Consider the following 17,906-nt stretch of genomic DNA (forward strand, 5'->3'; position numbering starts at 1 on the left):
TGTATGGCTTACAGCTAGTGAAAACCCAAAATTCAAAACACAGTGGATCAACGCCAGCAAATGACATGGCTCCCCAATTCATCACAGACTGCGGAAAAGCCATGGGGTGCCATGCCACCTGCTGGTGTTGGTCCACTGTGTTTTATCAAATCCAAAGTCAGCACAGCCCTCTAGCAGGAAATTCTAGCGTACTTAATGCTTCCCTCTGCTGATCAGCTCTATGGAGATGGTGATTTCATTTTCCAGCAGTACTTGGCACTTACCCACATTGCCAAAAGTACCAATACCTGTTTTTTTAATGATCATGGTATTACTGTGCTCGATTGGCAAGAAACCTCGCCTGACCTCAACACCATAGAGAATCTGTGGGGTATTGTCAAGAGGAAAATGAAACACCAGACCAAACAATGCAGACGAGCTGAAGGTCGCTATCAAAGCAACCTGGACTTCCATAACACCTCAGCAGTGCCACAGGCTGATCACCTCCATGCCATGCCACATTGATACAGAAGTTCATGCAAAAGGAGCACTGACCAAGTATTGGTATAGTGCATACTATACTGTACATGGACATACTTTTCAACAAGCCAACATTTCTGTATTAAAATGGAGGGCCACCCTAAAAAATCAAAAAACAAAAAAAAGCATTAATATTCTTAAAAAAATATATAAAAAAAAATTTGGAATTTTTTTTTTTTTAACTGTCCAGAAATCCCTGTTAGGCAGTCTTCCTAATCTGCCTTCTTCCTGCTCCTCGGTGATTTTCGGTCTTCTCCCCTCCTCCACGCTGTCTTCTGGGTAATGGGGCGCGCTGTGTTCTGGGAACTGTGTGTTCCCTAACACAGCGTGTCCCATTCACAAAGCGCCGCGCAACTTGCGCATGCGCAGTAGGAAACGGGCAGTGAAGCCGCAAGGCTCCACTGCCTGTTTCCCTTAGTTGGAATGGCCGTGCTTGGACCCGAGAGCCGAGGGACATGTCAGCCTCGGTGCCTGACATCGCGGGCGCCCTGGAAAGGTAAGTCTCCTTTATTAAAAGTCAGCAGCTACTTTTGTTTCAGCTGCTGACTTTTACATTTTTTTTTTTTTTTAGGGCTGCAACACCGCTTAACTTATTTTATTATTATTATATATATATATATATATATATATATATATTTTTTTTTTTGGTCTTATGTAATATTCAAATTTTCCAAGATACTGAACTTTGGCTTTTGACTAGCTGTAAGCTATAATCATCAAAATAAAATAAAAAAAATAGAAAAAAGGAATGCTTGAAAAAAAAAAAATCGCTCTGTGTAACGCATTTATATGACATATGAGTTTCACTTCTTCTTCTCCTTCTCCTTCTCCTTCTCCTCCTTCTTCTTCTCCTTCTCCTTCTTCTTCTCCTTCTTCTCCTTCTCCTCCTCCTTCTCCTCCTTCTCCTCCTCCTTCTTCTCCTTCTCCTCCTCCTTCTTCTCCTTCTTCTCCTTCTTCTCCTTCTCCTTCTCCTTCATATATATTTTGGAAGACCTATTGACAATCTCATGAGAAAAGAAAAAAAATTCTAAGGCTTAACTGGTTAAACACTGCAAAGTGCAAGCAACTGGTCAAAATTCATGTGGAACTAATGTTGCTTCAAGAAAGTACCGTATAAGCCAAGTTTTTCAGCCCATTTTTTAGGCTGAGGCGCGCCCCCCCACAGCTTATACTCGAGTGGGCCATAGCTTTCATTACTAAAACAGCATGTCTTCCGTTGTGGTATGCAGTCTGTTCAGCCGTCCATTGTAATAAAGCCCCGCCTCCTCCTCGTCCGTGGTAGAAGAACACTGATACAATGCCGGAGAACTGTATCCAGGTTCTGTCTATCACAGACGAGGGAGAGGCGGGGCTTTGTTACAGTGGACAGCCGAACAGGCTGCATAACACAGCGGGAGACGCTCTGTTTTAGTAATCAAAGGTATGGCTGCAAATGGGCACAATTAGACTGCAGATGGGCATTGTTTACTCAGTAGCTGGTGCATTTTCCCACCCCAGGCTTGTACGCGAGTCGATTATGTTTTCCCAGTTTTTTTTGTGGTAAAATTGGGTGTCTCGGCTTATATTCGGATCGGCCTATACTCAAGTATATATGGTAAGTACTAACTGATTCTATGGTTTTCTACACTCAATGATTTGCAGCTTGCATTGATGATTAACTCCTTGCAGACCCTTGGCATTCTATGTATGAGGAAAAAAAACTCAACAAAGTACACAGGACGATTGTAGCACTCCCTTTCCTGCTCCCCATGCTGCTCTGGTCAGCATTTCTAGGCTGTCAAAATGACAGCATGGACTTGCTAAGTAAAAATTGCAACCACTGTGATGGAAAAAAACTGCTTTAGAAGTTTTATTCAGAAATACAATGTAACATCGTTGTTACATTGCATTAATTGTATTCCGTTCATCTGCAGCTCAATGGGATGATCTGCATATACTATCCATAAGAGTAAACTAGGGCTGCAACTAACGATTATTTTCATAATCGATTAGTTGCCCGATTATTGTTTCAATTAATTGGTTAATAACCTTAAAAAAAGTGTGGTGTATAATTTAGTTAATATGTAAAGTTAAAAAAAAAAAAAAAAGGCAATTTATTCTTAAATATCTCTATGCAGTGGTAAATATAAATAACTATATAGTTGGGGAGCAAAATATCTAATCCACTCTGAGAATAACAGACAGAAGAGATATACTGTATATATTAGAGTGGATATATACTGTATATACTATTAAGAGGAGAGAGATACTGTATGTACTATTATAGGCTATATACTGTATATACCATTAGAAGAGATATACTTTATATAATATTAGAGGAGAGATATAGTGTTCATACTATTCGAGTGTATATACTATTAGAGGAGATCTATACTTTTAAAGGGTCAATCTGGTAAATATCATCAGACTCATTAACTTTAACCCCATTTTGTTACTGGCCGATTAATCGATTATGAAAATGGTAATCGATTAATTTCATAATCGATTAGTTGTTTCAGCCCTAGAGTAAACCTAAAGTTAGTCATTATAGCCCTTAGTGGCTTTATTCTACTGCTTGAAATCTTGAAGCCGACTTATCTTGTTCTGCTAATGCATGATGATGAATAAGCACTGTTTTCAGGTAATTGATGGAATGCTGTTTACAACATTTCATGACCTTATTGTTTGCTCAGGCATCCACTCCACAAACAGTTTTTTCAAGCATTTAAAAAGTGGTTTTGCTTCTTTTTTTTTTCTCTTCAATTCCTGCTGTTATTCATAGAGGGACACAGTCAGTCTTCTATGGCTGGGTTTAGCTGTGGCCTCTAGTAGGTTGGAAGCTAGGAAAAAAAATATAGAAGGTACAGCCCCATCAACACGGATTAAAAAAAAGCTGAGATTACCGTGGTGTCTTGAAGAGGTAAGACATCTTTCCTTGGCTTTAGTTTGGGAAAAGACTCTTTGGAGAGGATTCTTCAATCCGTAGCTGCTGGCAGTGTCATACTGGTCTCCCAAAACCTGAATCTTAACCACAAAATCCAACCTTCTGCTTGGTGTCATACTTGACTCTCATCTGAATATTCACTAAAGCTGTCATCCCGCTTCTCTGTACCATAGCAGACCCCTAGCTCCAGATAGTCCCCTGCAGAATTCATTCCTGGACTCTGTGCTTATACCTGGTTCCAGATTTAGATACACATTACATAGTGACTCTGCTCTGTATGTGTCTAACTATACCCTCAGATACAGATATTCCCAATAGTGGTGCCACCTAGATCCATGCCCTACTGGACTCCCAGATCATCAATGGGCACTGAAGGGTCACCCATGGTGGTGAGTAGGCTGTGTATAGAGGTCTTTGCTGTGTCTTATTAGAGTTTTAGGGCACTGGAGTCTTTCTTCTTTTAACTCCCTTTTTATTTTTGTTTCTCTACTATTCCTGCTGGTTGCAGCTGCCAGTTTGACTCCCTTGGACCTCATGGTATAGCTTCCCACCCACTAGAAATCATTGACAGCCTGATTTATGCAATTCACAGAATTGTGCAACAAAACGGCTGGGTTTCCACAGACACGAAAACCTTGATAAAGCCTTTCCCAGTCATCAACAATTTGCAGATTTTTCTTGCTAGAAATTCGAATCATCCTGATTCTTGAGTTTTTTTCTTTTTTTTTTTTCTTTTTTTTTTTTTTATCCATTCCCTGTGGGGGAAAAAAAAAAATGATCGTCACTACCATTGGTAAACCTGACTTTATCTCCTCTTAACACAATGACAATGATCGTGTTCAGTTTCTCCCTCCTTTTTAGTATTTGACAAACTAAAAATTGGAGTCCCTCGCTAAGCTTATCTTTTCTTGCCCTGGATTTCCAAGACTTTAACTTAATGGACCAGAATGCTTTGTCAGGAACTAGTATTTGAAGGTTTACTCCCAGCATGTGATGGGTCTGATAAGTCAGTCTTTGTAGGATGTCCGATTCTGAAATTTAAAGCACTTAATACCTTTTGTTAGTCTTCTGAAATTGGGAAGTTGTGTTCAGAAGTTCTGACTGGAAACTGTTTGCTGGGTTGTGGCTTCTCTGCAGTAGATGAATTCATGTTCATGGTGAACGTCCATAATACCCATGTTCATGCTCTACATCAATGCCTTCTGTACTTTGCACTATGGCCCAGGCACTTGCAGTTTGTGGCATTAACCTTCGGGTTGGCTACAGCTCCTATAGTATTTTTACGAACTTATACTCTCAAATATCTCAACACGACATTGGTTCAGGACATAAAACAGATTGTAGATCACCCTGCACTGCCTGCAGAGGTTAAGATGGCTATTAAATCTTTCCTGGTTCTGCAAAACATCTAGATTACTTGAACCTGATATAGAGGTTCACTGAAAAATAAATATTTTTTTATATATATATATAATTTGTATTATATTCGACTTTATAATATCATCAATTTAAATGAATAAGAATTTGTCAGCCATTATTGGCACCTTTTTAGCAGAAGAAAGCTCTCAAGAAATTCTATGTATGTCTTTACACTGGTCCCTTGCGCTTCCGTTGTGGTGTTAAATCCTGCTCGCTGTATTTTGGGCAGTTAAAAAAAACTGCACGAAAAACACACTCCCCCGTTGAAACGCACTGAAAACGCAGCAAGAATACACCAATAAAAGAAAACATAATGCACCCGTGTTAGATTTTTAATGCGCTTTTTGAGTCACATGACCTATGAAAAACAAACCATAAGGACAGTAAAATCGGCGCAAATTTGGCAAAATCATGCAAATTTGCGGTACACTCGAAGCAAAATCGCATGCGTTTTTGACGCCATAATTGGCACCATTTTCTCTTATTGGCAAAATGCAGATAACCCCATTTTCGAAGATATGTACCATACGATTTTGTGTCTCTTATATTTAACCCCACAACTAAAAATCCATCTTGGGAGGATACAACTAGCTAACACCACAGGAATATTTTAAATAATCCACCAAGGAGGTACAACACATGAACACTGTTGAATGGCAGTTCTTTTAACGTTTAAAATTCCTGGAGTGGAAAAATGTCAGGCACGCTTTAAGTCGGTAGTTGCTTGAGCGGGGGCAATGATCAGGTGGTGTTCTATCAGAGCTGTCTATGGTGTGGCACATTGAATGTGAATTGGCATCATGTCACTACTAACATTCCCAGGTTCATAGACAGAGCAGGAGATCCTCTGGCAGATGCAGTGGATGCTCTGGTTGTCCCAGGGATGCCATCATCTTTATGCCTGCTTTGGAGGATCAAGTTGAAGGGATTTTGCAGCTTTAGGCTGGACAAAAAGACTTTGGTACAACGACTTGGTTCATATTTTTGCAGGCTTTTCTTTTCTGGTCAGATCTTATGTCATAAGGACAGGCCTTCAATTCTGCTCCTGAGCCCAGGTTCTAAGAGCAAGGTATCTCCAAGACAGTCATATCTGCTATGCTAAGCGCTTGTACGCCCTCTTCTTTATGGTTGTAGAGCAGCACATTTCCTATTATTATTATTAATATTTTTAATGGTTTAAATGGTGTCCGTTTTAACCTGAAGCCCTGACTTTTCATTCCATGTGCGTGTGCTTTTTTATTTTATGTATTTTTTTTTACCTTGGGAACTTAAACTGGTGCTTTCTGTGATTTCAGTATTCCCTGTTTGATCCATCGCATGGGGTCCTGCTTTTGACCTTATTACAGAAAGTGTCCTTCCAATTATGATCACCTCAGCCAGGAGGGTTTTGGAGCTGGCAGCTCTGTCTTTAACCACTCCAGGCCAATTCTGACATTTCTCTCCTACATGTAAAATTCATAATTTTTTTGCTAGAAAATTACATAGAACCCCCAAACATTATGTTTTTTTTTTTTTTTTTTAGCAAAGACCCTAGAGAATACAATGGCAGTCGTTGCAACCTTTTATCTCACACCATATTTGCCCAGCAATTTTTCGAACACGTTTTTTTCAGAAAAATGCTTAAAAAAAAAAAAAAAAAAAAAAAAACAGTAAAGTTTGCCCAATTTTTTTGCATAATGTGAAAGGGGAAGATACGCCGAGTAAATAGATGCCCAACATGTCATGCTTCAAAATTGCACACGCTCGTGGAATGGCGCCAAACATTGGTATTTAAAAATCCCCATAGAATTATTGCTCTCGCTCTAACGTTCGCGGTGATACCTCACATGTGTGGTTTGCACACCGTTTTCATATGTGGGCGGGACTTGCGTATGCGTTCCCTTCTGCGTGCGAGCTCGCGGGGACAGGGGCTCTTTAAAAAAATTTTTATTGTTAATTTAATTTTTTTTTTTTTTAATTTGACACTTAAAAAAAAAAATTTGATTACTTTTATTCCTATTACAAGGAATGTAAACATCCCTTGTAATAGGAATATGGCACAATCGGACTTATTTACAGTGAGATATGGGGTCAGTAAGACGTGTCTATTAGGGGCACAGGGTGACCAAGAAAATAATGGACATTAGGTATGTGGCTTGGATTACTTAAAATGGAACAGTAATATTTATCCACACTATCTCCCAGGAAACAGTCTTCTACTAGGGACTCCTGCTATAGTCTGTTGCCTACTTGCCACTTACCTGCAAAAGCATCCAGTGATGTCCCCTGTGTGGACAGTGTCCATCTTCTGGCCCTCTTCCTTCTGGGCCCTGTGATTCACCGGAGCCCTGTGCCACCATTCCCGCGCATGGGAGCTGCGACAAACGGCACTTAGTTTAGTTTCTTCCCCACGCATGCACCGTAGGAATTTACGCCAGACTACAAGTGAAATATCTCCTAAACGGCACACGTGTAGGAGATATTTCCTCTACCTATAGGTAAGCCTTGTTCTAGTCTTACCTATAGTTAGAAGTCCAAAAAGTGGGTTTACAACCACTTTAACTCTCCTATACTCTTTCCAAAACTAAAACAATAAATCTGACTTTAAATATACAGTGTACTTTCTTTATGGTCCTCCATGTGCCATATTTCTGTCAGTACAGGTTTCCATTTACATGACCACTGCTCATTAACCACTTCAGCTCCGGACCAATAAACACCTTAAGGACCAGAGGTCTTTTTGCAATTTCGCACTGCGCTGCTTTAACTGGTAATTGCGCGGTCATGCAATATTGCACCCAAACGAAATTTGCGTCCTTTTCTTCCCACAAATAGAGCTTTCTTTTGATGGTATTTGATTGCCTCTGCGATTTTTTTTTTTTTTGCGATATAAATGGAAAAAGAGCGAAGATTTTGAAAAAAAAAGATATTTTCTTCTTTTTGTTATAAGAAAAATCGAATAAACTAAATTTTAGTCATACATTGAGGGCAAAATTTATTTAGCCACATGTCTTTAGTAAAAAAAATGTCAATAAGCGTATATTTTTTGGTTTGCGCAAAAGTTATAGCGTCTACAAACTAGAGTACATTTTCTGGAATTTACACAGCTTTTAATTTATGACTGCCGATCTCATTTCTTGAGGTGCTAAAATGGCAGGGCAGTACAAATCCCCCCCAAATGACCCCATTTTGGAAAGTAGACACCCCAAGGAAATTGCTGATGGGTATGTTGAGCCCATTGAATATTTATTTTTTTTGTCCTAAGGGATTGAATAATGACAAAAAAAAAATAAAAATATTTTTTTTACAAAAAGTTGTCACTAAATGATATATTGCTCACACATGCCATGGTTATATGTGGAATTGCACCCCAAAATATATTCCGCTACTTCTCCCGAGTATGGCGATACCACGTGTGTGGGACTTTTTGGGAGTCTAGTCGCGCAGGGCACCCCGAAAACCAATCACCACCTTCAGGATTTCTAAGGGTGCAAATTTTTGATTTAACTCCTCACTACCTATCACAGTTTCGAAGGCCATAAAATGCCAAAATAGCACAAAACCCCCCAAAATGACCCCATTTTGGAAAGTAGACACCCCAAGCTATTTACTGAGAGGCATGTTGAGTCCATGGAATATTTTATATTTTGCCACAAGTTGCGGGAATATTACAAACTTTTTTTTTTTTGCACCAAGTTGTCACTAAATGATATATTGCTCACACATGCTATGGGCATATGGGAAATGACACCCCAAAATACATTCTGCTGCTTCTCCCGAGTACGGGGATACCACATGTGTGGGACTTTTTGGGAGTCTAGCCACGTACGGGACCCCGAAAACCAAGCACTGCCTTCCGGATTTGAATATAAAATGCTATAAAAAACAAACTAACCAGAGTCACACGTAACACTTATACGGTGATCAGTGGTGAAAGGGTTAACTAGGGGCAATCAGGGGGTTCAAATTTTTATTAGGTAGTATATGGGGGTCCCTGGCGCTATATAAAAACCTGACGGGGAACCTAAATAACTAACTGGCTAACCAGCGTCACCAGTGACACTTATACTGTGATCGCTGGTGAAAGGGGGTGAAAGGGTTAACTAGCAGCAATCAGGGGGTTAAAGCCATTATTGGGTAGTATATCGGGGTACCTAGCGCTATAAAAACCTGGCGGTGAACCTAAAAAAATAACTAGCTACCTAGCGACACTAGCGACACTGATGCAGCGTTCAGAAAAATTATCGCTTAGTGACACTGACAAAAGGGGGTGAAAGGGTTAACTAGCGGAAATCAGGGGGTTAAAACCATTATTGGGTAGTATATCGGGGTACCTAGCGCTATAAAAACCTGGCGGTGAACCTAAAAAAATAACTAGCTACCTAGCGACTGTAGCGACACTAATGCAGCGATCAGAAAAACGATCGCTTAGTGACACTGGCAAAAGGGGGTGAAAGGGTTAACTAGCGGCAATCAGGGGGTTAAAACCATTATTGGGTAGTATATCGGGGTACCTAGCGATATAAAAACCTGGCGGTGAACCTAAAAAAATAACTAGCTACCTAGCGACACATGCAGCGATCAGAAAAATGATCGCTTAGTGACACTGGCAAAAGGGGGTGAAAGGGTTAACTAGCGGCAATCAGGGGGTTAAAAACATTATTGGGTAGTATATCGGGGTACCTAGCGCTATAAAAACCTGGCGGTGAACCTAAAAAAATAACTAGCTACCTAGCGACACTAGCGACACATGCAGCGATCAGAAAAATGATCGCTTAGTGACACTGGCAAAAGGGGGTGAAAGGGTTAACTCTAGGGGCAATCAGGGGGTTAAATCTTTATTGGGGGGTGATAGGGGGCTACCCTGGACCTAACACTAACTGTCCTGACAGTTTTTACTGTCACAACTGACACTGAATGCATTGATCAGTAAAGAAATGATCAATGCAATCAGTGACACAGGGATCGGGGGGCGATCGGGGGGGGATCGGGGGGGGTTTGTGTGCCTGTGTGTACCTACATGTCAGTGTAGTGTTGGTGCACACTTACTTTTACTGTTCTCCTCGTAGTCCGGTCAAAAAGACCGCCCCGAGGAGAATGACATCACTTCCTCCTTCCTGTGTAAACAATACACAGGGGAGGAAGCTTCTCATTGGCCAGGAGCGATCCAGAGGGGGTGGCCGAAAACCAACAGCCATCCCCTCATCACGGAGCGCTCCTGGACCGAATCGGACCGCCGTAACCAGCGGGAGGGGGTCCGATCGGACCCCCCACCCGCTGGAAGGCAATCACGTAGATGTACGTGATTATGCCTGCCTGTGCCATTGTGCTGACGTACAATGGCAATACGGCGGTCCTCAAGTGGTTAAAATGTTGAATTGCTATACTGGATGTGATGTTTGGGCATATTCACAATTATCTGTGGTGTATTCTGAACTTCTTTGAAATTGCTGCTAGTTGTTGTTTTTGTTGTATTCTCCTTCTCTCAACAGAATATGAGTTTTGTTACTCAACTTCTACTTTGAAATATTCTATTAGATTACCAGTGTAATATAGTTTGCCAAGCTTGACTTCCCTATTTGTGTTGCCCTATGTACTTCATCAAGTGCTGTACAAGTCTCTGTGCTGTTGGGGCAAAGCTCATCTTTATGATTAGTGTGAGAAAGAGGTCACCTAGGTCAGGCATCACCGGCAATTGACATGATTTACCTGAAAAGGTTATGTTGGTAGGGCCCACTATGACCCTTTCTGGTTACAGGATAGTATAATCTTCTTTCACTTCCTCTAGGTGTTTTTCATGTTCGCTAGATTTTGTATTTGTTGGAATTTAAATAATTCCTGTTGTCGGTGTACAGATTTTTGATTTTCTTTTTTTAAGATGCTTTTTGCTTCCTTTTTTTTTTTTTTCTCCTACCATTACAGAAGAAATCGGTCTGCTTCATTTGTTTGCATTACAGAATTATAGGCTTAAAGCAGAACTAAACCCATCGATTTAATGGTTTCCCCAGGGGTTGACAGATTTTCTTTGAATTTAGGAGCCAGTGTTTTTTTTTTAAGAGTGGTATGGATTGTCAGCTCCCGGGGTAAGGCCACTCATTTTCACCCCCTATGCCTAACTCACAATGGAGCACCCAGTCAATAACTCCAATGAAATGCTGTTTCAGAGTAAGGCTGGCAACAGATGGAACTGACTGGCACTGGCAAGTGGCACTGGCTGACACTGGCAGGAACGTGGAACTGCCAGATGGCACTGGCAGGTGACACTGGTTGGAACTGGCGGGTGGCACTGGCACTGATTGGCAGGTGGCACTGGTTTGGAAGTGGCAGGTGGCCCTGGTTGGTGATCATAGGTGGCCCTGGTTGGCGGTGGCACTAGTTGTCACTGGCAGATGGCACTGATTGCCGGTGGCACTGGTTGGCACTGGCAGGTGGCACTGGCTGGCACTGGTTGCCACTGGCAGGCACGTGGAACTGCCAGATGGCATTGGCAGGTGACACTGGTTGGCATTGGCAGGTGACACTGGTTTGGAACTGGCAGGGGGCAATTTTGGCACTGGCAGGTGGCACTGGTACGTGGCACTGATTGGCAGGTGGCACTGGTTTGGAAGTGGCAGGTGGCCCTGGTTGGTGGTGGCACTAGATGTCACTGGCAGATGGCACTGATTGGCGGTGGCACTGGTTGGTGTTGGCAGTTGGCACTGGTAGGTGGTGGCATTGATTGGTGGTGGCACTGGTTGGCGGAGGCAGGTGGCACTGATTGGTTCCACGTGCCACTGGCAGGCACGTGGAACTGCCAGATGGCATTGGCAGGTGACACTGGTTTGGAACTGGCAGGGGGCACTATTGGCACTGGCAGGTGGCACTGGTACATGGCACTGATTGGCAGGTGGCACTGGTTTGGAACTGGCAGGTGGCCCTGGTTGGTGGTGGCACTAGTTGTCACTGGCAGATGGCACTGGTTGGTGGTGGCAGGTGGTATTTGGCGGTGGCACTGGTTGGCAGTAGCAGGTGGCACTGGTTGGTGGTGGCACTGATTGGCAGTGGCACTGGTTGGCGCTGGCAGGTGGCACTGGCAGGTTTCACACGGAGCACTCTGTTACTGAAATGTAACAGAGGAGCTGTCAGAATTGAGCTTAATGTCGGAATGGGTGGGACCCGGCCGGGTGGGCGGGACTCAGCAGCTATCAAACACCAGCCAACGATTGGGCTGCTTAAGAAAGGGGGCGGGGCCACATACACGTAGCGGCCCGCCCAGATCCCATTGGCTGGTGTTTGATAGCTGCTGGGTCCCGCCCCCACCCCGGCCGGGTCCCGCCCACCCCGACATCAGGCTGAAATCTGACAGCTCCTCCTCTCTCCGTAGCTTGTCAGTTTCACACACAGCGCGGCGCCGCTGAGTGTGGAGGAAGACGGCAGTCAGTGTTAATGCTGCTGCATGTCTGGGGCATCAATAGTGAGTGGGCTGGTGGCAGCTTAGGCGCCAGGTTGCGATTTCTGGTCGCATTGGCGACCTGGCGCCTGGGGTTTGTCGAGCCCTGGGTTTCCCAAATTGGTTATATTCAAGGAATGCTGTGAATAAGTGTTTACAGCTGCTTCTGCTCTCAGGCAAAATGAGACCCCATCAAATAGTTGGTGTTGTAACTGATCACATGTGCAGCATCATGGCAACTGCAGAGCAAACAGGCTAAGATGGCAGCTTTTGTGGCTGTGAAGGATAGAAGGGTTTAGTTCTGCTTTGAAGGTGACCTCCAGATTGCATTTCCTCTTTAAGATAAATTGAATCTGCTCACATAATTTGTAATAAAAACATCTTTGCCATTCTGAAGCTTCCCTCCAGCCTCTTTGCATATTTTATATGTACTGTGATTCTGTACTTGCCAAATATGTTGCAGAAATCTCCCTCCACTGGGTCTGGCTGCAATCATTTTAAATGAGGGCAGCTGATGCTGCCGGTTTACTTCCCGGATTTACACAGACTCACACCTCCAGCTCTCATTGGCCCTCTTATGACTCATCCCCCTCCCTTCCTGGCAAACTCTCAGGAGAGCGAGAGCTGTGCATGATGTCATAAGCCTAGGCTTTTTTTCCAGACAAGAAACAGTAAGTTGGTTGTATAAGGTATTTACTGGCAGAAAAAAATGTTTTACTATGCTAAGTTAAAGCGGAGGTCCATCCAAAAAAATAAAAAATCAGCAGCTACACATACTGCAGCTGCTGGCTTTTAATAATGGGACACTTACCTGTCCTGGAGTCCAGCGATGTCAGCACTGCAGCTGATGGAGTGCTGCCGCCGCTATTCCAGGTAAGGGTACCCGGCAGTGTAGCTTTTCACGCCCGGAACCCTACTGCGCATGCACAAGGCCTGCTTCTCTCTGCTACATGGTCAGCGACAGGGTGACGTCAATAGCCAGATTTAATAGATGGAATGTTGAAAAAAAAATGACTGAAGTTCCTCTTTAGCCACATCCAGCCCATAGGACTTCATATGATGTCCTGGACTTTGAGTGGAGATATCTGAATGATGCCTGCAGCTACAGGTATCATTCAGATATCATTTTTTTTTGTGGCTGGTGATTCCCTGCAATGTAATAGCCATCATACATGGCTGTTTTTCCATTTGATTGCTTTTACAGGCATACCCTCCCGCCACCCTCTGGTGCTTCTCCGGGCTCGCCTGTGGGATCAGGGATCCAGAAGTTTACCATCTCCATGACCCTCTGAGGCTGAAATCGACATCATGACGTCACTTCCAGCGCCGGCAGATGTTAACGCTGCTGTGTGTTTGTTTTTTTTTTTTGTTTTTTTTATCTCTGGCTTTTCAGCATAGAGGAGAGATGTGGAGACTTAGACTCCAGATCTCTCCATAAAGAGAACCTGTCATGCATATTCATATATTCCTATTCATAATAGGAATAAACGTGATTAAGAAATAAAAACTTAAAGGAAAAGTGTAATAAAGAAATAATAATAAAAAAAAAAAATAGAAAAAAATGTAAAGCACATCCCCTTGTGTTTGCAGAAGCAAGCGCATACATAGGTAGTGCCCGCATATCTAAACAGCGTTCAAACCACACGTGAGGTATTGCCGCAAACGTTGGAGTGAGAGCGATTTATTCTAGCACAAGACCTCCTCTGTAACTCTAAACTGGTAGCCTGTAAAAAATGTGAAAGTGTAGCCTATGGAGATTTTTAAGTACTGAAGTTTGCCGCCATTCCACAAATGTGCACAGTTTTCAAAGCGTGACATGTTGGGTATCTATTTACTCAGCATAACATAATCTTTCACATGATACAAAAAATTGGAGTAAATATTATTATTATTTTTATTTATTTTTTAATTTGTGAAAATGTTTATTTTCCCCCAAAAAACGAGTTTGAAAAATTGCTGCACAAATACCATGTGACATAAAAAAATTGCACAACCGCCATTTTATTTCCTAGGGTATCTGCTAAAAAATATATATGTTTGGGGGTTCTGAGTAATTTTTTAGTAAAAAAAAAATTGTGTTTTCTTTTTACTTGCATCATGTAGGAGAGGAATTCCAGAATTTTGCTTGGGCTGGAAGTGGTTAAATAGTTAATTTGGACCAAGCTGCTCCAAACAAGCTATTTGCTTCAATAATTGTTGCTGCAGCTGGTGCTGTATAAACTTTATGTAGCCTCAACTACATATAGGGATAGTGTGCTGTGCTCTGGCAGCGAGATGAGCCCTTCCTTTCCCACTCCCGGGAGTCAGGATGGTCAGTGCTCAGCCTGACTGTTTTGTTCCAGGAGTGGTACAGGAATGTCTCATCTTGCTACTAGAACACAACACTCTATCCTTTATGTAGCTGTTCCTACATAAACGTTATACTGCATTCACAGTTGCTGCAACTGTTAAGCCTCGCACACACAATCGAACTTTCCGATGGGAAATATTCGATGATAGGCTGCTGGTGGAAAATCCGACTGCGTGTATGCTCCATCTGACAATTTTCCGGGGACAAATGTGTGTTTGTCGGAGTTTCCGAGCGTGTGTACACAAGTCTGTCGGACAAAAGTCCAAAGTACAAACATGCATGTTCGGAAGCAAGGACAAGCCAGAAGCGGTCAGTCTTGTAAACTAGCGTTCGTAATGGAGAATTAACATTCGTGATGTGGCAAATTATGAAATCTTGAAATGCAGAGCATATTCTCTTCTTCTTTAATGGGATAACAATGAAGCTGGTTTGCTGGTGATACTGATATTGCAAACTAATTTTCAAAGGCTTTTTCTTTCTAGTGATATCAAGAATAATATTTATGTTTTTATTTTATTTTTATTTTTTTTATTTGAGCAAGTTACCACAGCACCATTATCCTGTAGTTTTTAAGCTCAAAGATACATGTGTTGGTGTGTGTCCCTTGTCAATTTTACATTGTATTTTTATTTATTTTTTTTAAAGTGTAACTGCCTATTTCCAAAGTGTAATTTGAAGTAAAACACATAGCCGAGTATTATTCTCCACAATTTTTTTTATTTTTTTTATTGTGCATTAAAAAAAAAAAAAGAAAACAAATAAAATTAGACATGCTATCTGCCAATAGAACGTAACCAAAAAGTGTATTCTATGCATCCAAAAATATAGAAAATATACCAAATCAAATCATTCAATCCAAAAAAATGTCAAAGCAATTACTCCAAGGCCGATAATAAATAACACGTTATCTCCTCCGATTCTGCAACATGGCTGGTTGACGAGCGGCCGCTCAGAAACAAACTGAAAAGCACAATCAACACTCGCCAAACTTCTCCTAACACACAAGTAGCAGGAGGAGCCCAAAGGGTGTCGCTAAGGAGCTGAAAAACAACGTAGTACATTTGGCCAACAATTGTGTGGCCGTGTGTATACAAGACAAGTTTGGGCCAACGCCCTTTGGACAAAAGTCCATGGTTTTGTTGGCCAACAATCCAATCGTGTGTAGGAGGCTTTAGTGAAGGTAATTGTTTGGACAATTACCTCCACTACAAACTAATTACAGTAAAACAAAACCTGGAGCACTAAAGTATATCTAAATCCCAAACTGTTGGTTTTTATATTTTTTATTTTTGATATATTGGGGAAAGCTAATCTTTTTTTTAATTGCCAACTGTGTCCCAATGGGGACATTTCTCTATTTTCTGATCCAGAGTACACTTAGCAACCATGGTGAATTTCCTGCTTTCCTACGATCGGATTTTCAGTCCAGACCAACCCAAATAATTTCAGTTTAAAGTGATAAATTTTTCTGGAAATGTATCGATGACACAGTATGTGTCCTTTCAATGATAGATTCAATCATATTGTTTGATTATGTGAGGAATCATTCAGTCAGATTGTTAGATACATGGTCAGTGGCCACCTATAAACAGTTATGGTTATAGTTTAGGCTATTAGAAAAGTTCCCCTCAATTCCTTTTAGGTGGCGGGTTGTGTTTAGAGACACTTTATCACTAAACAACCTCTGTAGAACCTTCGACTGTAAAGGAGGGCGATTTCAAATAACTTAATACTTTTTTATTTATTTTTTTTATTTGAAGCTTTCTATGTAAACTTGTAGTATAGAAGAGCTGTATTTAATCCACCTCTTCCAAACAGGGAAAAGAAAATTCACTACACCACAGTGGTAATTGAAGAGAATTGTAGGGAAACAACCTACCAAACTACTTAAGGTATTTTATTAGTTCCAGCTTGCTGAAGAATGCCAAGAACACAGAAATGGCACATATTGGTAGTTCAAACACAATTCACTATAAAAACAGTAATTTCCAATGAATTGGCCAATTGGATAACTACACCTGTAAACATTTGATCAGTGTTTCATTTCGGAGTTCTGCCATGTTATGCATATGTGTGTGTTGCGTTATAAGCCATCTCAACGTTCAAGTCTCTGAAATCAGTTTTCATAAAAAGGAAAACTATATCAAGTTTTTATTTTAATTAGAGGCGTAGAGACAGCCTATCTGTAAACATTATGCAACACTGGGATATCCTACAACCTAGCTTTTTATCAGAAGAATGCACCTATTTGAAGGGATTCTAGAGATAATCATACACCCTGATTTAGTGCCTGAGGCTTTTTATGTGCAACTCTATATGCAGAGTAAATGCCAGCGTTCTTGAATTATGTTTATTTCTGGAGGTACAAAAGGCATAAAGATCCATTCTTAAGTACTGTGCAGTTTACAAAATATAAGGACCCCTACAAAGTCCTCTGAATCTTCTGAAAGTGGAATATTTTCACACATGCTGTGCTTTATTTTTGTAATTGGGTTTTTAGGTTCATAGTGGGAGGTATGTTTTGAGCTGGCACCTATTTTTTATAAAGCAGTCCTGCTGTGACAGTAATTTGGAAACATGTAATCCCTAAGCTTTGAATTCTGTGTAGGATTGCTTGCAGAGTTTAGCTGATTGTCCTGATTGTGTGAATGATAAACTTGCCTAATGATATAGTACTCTAGACTGGAAGGGATTTCTGCGTTGCAAGCACCTGCTACTTGTGCTGCCTAATTGTGTCCCAGCTTCACAAAGTGTTTATTACGGGGACTGGTTAAGCCAATGGGAGAGCAAAATGTCACACAATTCATGGGGGAGCGGGGGTAGTTTCTTATCTTTTTACTGATTATTTTCTTTAGCGTGCCATCAACTTATGCGCAAAAATGATTTAATGTATTGTTTTATACTATGTTTTATATTATACAAAGATTTGTATTTGCTGCTTTTGAGTATCTAAAAAGCTTGCCTGCATAAGGATTATTATTATTATTATTATTATTATTATTTTTTTTTTCATTTTTAAGATAAAATTGAACAGGTTCCATGAAGCTACACATGTTGTGAGACGCATACATTGCTTGCTGCAGACATCTAATGGCACTGCCTGCAAAGTCTTTTTATGGTTTTCCCTACTTTAAAAAAAATCCACCCAAAACTGATATTTTTATGAGAATTTGCTGTAAAGTTCCAAGGTCTCAAAACTGCAATCTACTAAATCTACTACATATTTGATAAAACGGATTAAGAATTAACCTTTTAGTTACATAGTTAAAACTGTTTGAGGATCCATG

The 17,906-nt window shown here is 41.2% G+C and overlaps 1 protein-coding gene across 3 annotated transcripts in view; it reads left to right on the forward strand.

The window, feature by feature from the left end:
* ARB2A (ARB2 cotranscriptional regulator A) overlaps positions 1 to 17,906 on the forward strand; it is a 793,098-nt gene that overhangs the window by 10,379 nt on the left and 764,813 nt on the right. The window contains exon 1 of one of the 3 annotated variants that reach the window (XM_077462394.1): positions 3,281 to 3,418. The exons of the other annotated variants lie outside the window; for them this stretch is intronic. The gene's annotated coding sequence lies outside the window, so the exon portion shown is untranslated. Of the gene's footprint in view, positions 1 to 3,280; positions 3,419 to 17,906 lie in introns of those variants that run through there. 3 annotated transcript variants of the gene reach the window in all.

Source organism: Lithobates pipiens, unplaced genomic scaffold, assembly GCF_037356315.1.
Source record: "Lithobates pipiens isolate NorthernLeopardFrog02 unplaced genomic scaffold, aLitPip1_a1.2 Scaffold_3, whole genome shotgun sequence".
In the NCBI taxonomy this organism is placed as follows: domain Eukaryota; kingdom Metazoa; phylum Chordata; class Amphibia; order Anura; family Ranidae; genus Lithobates; species Lithobates pipiens.